At 31.5% G+C, this 4,467-nt stretch overlaps 1 long non-coding RNA gene across 2 annotated transcripts in view; it reads right to left on the reverse strand.

Annotated features, from left to right (window-relative positions):
• Positions 1-730: 730 nt before the first annotated feature.
• Positions 731-4,467, reverse strand: part of LOC117109135 — a 12,609-nt gene continuing 8,872 nt past the window's right edge. The window contains exons 2-3 of one of the 2 annotated variants that reach the window (XR_004445474.1): positions 2,337-2,570; positions 731-768 (exon numbers count right to left, since the gene is read on the reverse strand). This is a non-coding gene — a long non-coding RNA (uncharacterized LOC117109135). Of the gene's footprint in view, positions 769-2,292; positions 2,571-4,467 lie in introns of those variants that run through there. The other variant, XR_004445475.1, reaches the window with a different exon arrangement.

The following is a 4,467-nucleotide window of genomic DNA, read 5'->3' on the forward strand; positions in this document are numbered from 1 at the left end:
TCATCATTATTTAATAATAATAATAATAATAATAATAATAATAATAATAATAATAATAATAATAACAACAATACTAATACTAATACTACTACTAATAATAATAACAATAATAATAATAATAATAATACAAATTATTATTATTATTATTATTATTATAATTATTATATCTCATCGATCATTTGAAAATATTATTATTGTTATTGCTATTATTGTTATTATTATTATAATACTAATAACAATAATAACAATAATAATAATATTTCCAAATGATCGATGAGAAAATATACAACAAATACAATTTAAAAATATGACGATACTTTTGATAAAGATCATGTCAGGCAATACTTGGAAACTTCATTAGGCCTAGGAGCCATTGCTAGGCCATACGCTACACACGAGATCTGTCGAATCATGTATGTAGCATATGGCCTAGCAATGGCTGGGCCTAAAAAGTTTCCAGGCATTTTACCTAACATTATTTTTATTAAAAAGTATCGTCGTATTTTTGAATTTTATTGGTTGGATAATAGTAGTAATAATAAAACTCCTATAAGTGTTTACGAAATAGCATATACAAATTACAATAATACTATATTTCATTGGTTGATGCAGAAATTTTAAAGCAAAATATGCGTTTGACGTACTGACCTTTTTCACACATAGGTAGAGCGGTGTTATTACAATTAACATAAGTTAGCAAGCCTCTTGGATACATTTCAGTGCAATTTTTATCATTACTGTGAACGTTAGGTACTCTGACAGACAAGTCTAATATTAGTAAACCAAAAAAAAAAAAAAAAAAAAAATACAGCTTAGATGTATTCAGATTTAAAAACTTTTTCCGTTAATTTTTATGATTTTGTTTCAGAAATCAATATCTAATTATTAGTTTATCAATTTACAGAGGTTATAATCTTAAGCAAAACAAAATAAATATTATTCAGAGCTTCATTTCGGTTTATTTATTTGAAGAAGGAATCATTAAAGAGGTATAAAAAACCCAGTCTGTTGGCGATCCCCATTCCTTAATGACTTAGTCGCATACCGGTACTAAATATATTGACTCGGACAGTAGTTATTTCTCTCTATAATTTGACCATATAAGGATATGCAGTGATAATTTTTCGATTTGTTTTATTGTTCATTACACCAGAAGAAATTACGTTCGTGCTTTTTCTAATTAAACTGTTTACAAATAGACGCCGTTAAGAGATGTAGAATTCTGCGAGAGTGATAATTGTTTTCTTCAACAATGATTTAAACTCGAGCCGTCTGCGTAGTGTGTAGATGCTTCAAACAACTATACCAATGAGGGTTTTAGGTAGCTTAGAATTCAACTGGTAGATGATTGAATATGCCTATTCTACAAACATTTATAAGATACTATGTTCGGAGGGTGGAGGAGGGGGTGTAACAATAGCGCAACGGTGTACTGGGGACAGGTTGAAAGAAGGACCGTTGCGTTATTGTTACATCACCACCTCCACCACCAACCTAATCGGACAGATTAGGTTGGGGAAGGGGGAATGTAACAATAGCGCAACGGTGTGTGGGGGACATGAGGAAAGGAGGACCGTAGCTGGGCCAGGGGAGCCGTAACTAGACCAGGAGACGCCAAGGAACAACTATAGTTGCTCTATAGAGCCGGGCTCACGCAATGTAGAGATGATGGGGCTTAATAAATGAATTTCAAAATTTCATAATCCGTAAATTTCCAATCTCATAAAAAATAAAATTTTTTGACATAAGATACAGGTTACGTAGAAGTTAAACATAAAGAACTCGCAACAATTTAATAACGACACTTAAATCCTGTTATTACATAAACCCCCACCCCTGCCCTGCCCTGAATTATACAAGTAATACTGCCTCGTTCAAGATACTAATGTAATGTGAACACGGGTATTATACTGACGTAATTGATGAACTACCTGAACACGTTGTTATAATAATGTAATAAATTGTTAACTTATTCAATCATAGATTGACACTTTCATCGAATTTTTATAAGCATGTCTTATGTACAGGAAATATAGAAGGACAATTCACACATTTCTACTTCTAGTAATGTAAATGTAATTCAAGCTAAAACAAGATTTAGAAATCGATTAATCGCTCTATGAACCTCAATAACCCGGTTTTCCAATATTACCAAACATAAGATATTCATGATAATAGATTTTCACTATCTAATAATTCGCAACTAACTAAACGAACGTGTTACTCTTGCAATCTGTTCATCTACACTATCATTGTCATAATTATGCTTATTTAATGTACATGAAAAAAATCTTTAGATAAATTAATTTTAAAATATGGACATATATATATATTACTTTGATACCCAAACAACCTATCATCATAACGGATCCAAGCGGGTTGCCACATTATTGAGTCCGCATACAACTTCGTTTTTATCCAAGAGTTCTCCTCCGGAGTAGAAATGGCCGCCAGATGTCCACCAAGTGTTTGACAAGTGCTGTTTGCTAATAGATAGTCAGTATGTGTATCTTGAACCAAGTAATAACAGCTCAAAAAATCGGCGTTAAATTCCCATCCGATCGGACAGTCTGTTAAAATACAGATTTGATGTTAACAGATACTAAAGTGTTACATAAAGACATATTAAGGTCCCAAATAATATTGGCATAATATAAACTTTTTTCATTTTAAAGGCCATCACTTTCATGACAAAAAGCTCAACTTCTCAGGTTGTATTAGATTCTCCCTTCAAATCTGTCAAATAATCCATAAACTGTAAAAGCTACATCTACAGAGCTCCTAAAGGGACATAGTTAGAAAAAAAATGTTAAATTATTTCGAGGGAACGAAATAATATTTCGAGATAACGAATTCATTTTGAGGGGGAACGAAATAATATTTCGACGGAACGAAATAATATTTCGAGAGAACGAATTCATTTTGAGGTAACGAAATAATATTTCGAAGGAACGAAATATTCCCTCGAAATATTATTTCGTTCCCTCGAAATATTATTTCGTTCCCTCGAAATATTATTTCTTTCCCTCGAAATATTATTTCGTTCCCTCGAAATATTATTTCGTTCCCTCGAAATATTATTTCGTTCCCTCGAAATAATTATTATTTCGTTCCCTCGAAATAATTATTATTTCGTTCCATCGAAATATTATTTCGTTCCCTCGAAATAGTATTTCGAGGGAAAGAAATAATATTTCGTGCTCACAGTGCCTTCAGCGTCGGCTGATCGTCAAGGGTGGCGCCAGGATTTGCCCGACGGGGGGCCGAAGTCGGTGTTCGATCATTTCGGCCGCCGCTCATTTCGGCCGCCGCGCCAGATGTATGGAACGCCAAAGGGGCCACCGAATACACAACAGCCGCCGATGAGAACGTAGTTATACAACAGCTGGATACGCCATTAAAACAAGAATATTAAATCTATATTTGTTTAAAGATACAGTAAATCATTATTTTTATTCCCGAAACTTAGAAATACCGGTTTGGTGTCCGGCGAGGGATAGTTTCACTGTAGTTAAGATATTATGTTTCTGTTGTTTTTCTCATTTTGTTTTTAATAATTTTTTTCTTTTCTAATTATGCATGGCCTTGCACGGCCTTGATGAAAACACTCATGAGTGATTCAAGTGTCTCCATGTTCAAATAAAGTATATTATTATTATTATTATAGAATGTGTCTTATTAATATAATATATGTATTGTTAATTTTATTGTACATCCTCCGATATGTTTTATGTACAATGTGACAATGTTGATACGTTAGATATATTTTTCTTGCGTGATACAGTAATGAATAAAAATGTGATGTAAAAAAATATGCGGCTGTATAGTATACAACTTTGTTTCGTTACTTCTTGAAATATGTTTAAATTTCTTATTTATTTTCAATGTTGAGAATTTGTAAATAAAATTAGAAAATATTTTACACATGCGCCTTTTGTTGTTTGTACAACTTTGATGACATGAATAATATAGTGCCCCGCCAATAATGATTTCGAATTTCATAATAAAATCAAAGTTCTTTTTTAAAATTTTTATTACACCCGCCGCTGCCTTGAAATCTCCAACTGTATATTTCTTCCTTAGGCCTAGGCCTATATATTATATAAATTTAAAGCATTTAACCATCTCTGATATGTTTTACGTACAACATGATTTTCTAATTAAATACATTTGTTGATTTCGTTTGATGGTTGAGAAGGTGACATGAATAAAAAGGGAAAATATTTACAGTATACAACTTCATTTCGTTTGTTGATATGTTTGAATTTTAGATTTATTTTTCTTTTGCGTGATGACATGTTATTCACGCAAAAATATTTAATGTATAATATATATATATATATATATATATATATATATATATATATCATCACTTGTTGATGTTTGACTTTTTGATTTATTTTTCTTCCGTGATAAAAATGAACAGTAGTCTTAAAATTCGTCTTGTTTCTTGTTTTTTTTTTTTAT

Source organism: Anneissia japonica, unplaced genomic scaffold (genome assembly GCF_011630105.1).
Source record: "Anneissia japonica isolate Jap-2015-1 unplaced genomic scaffold, ASM1163010v1 scaffold1806_len34222_cov96, whole genome shotgun sequence".
In the NCBI taxonomy this organism is placed as follows: domain Eukaryota; kingdom Metazoa; phylum Echinodermata; class Crinoidea; order Comatulida; family Comatulidae; genus Anneissia; species Anneissia japonica.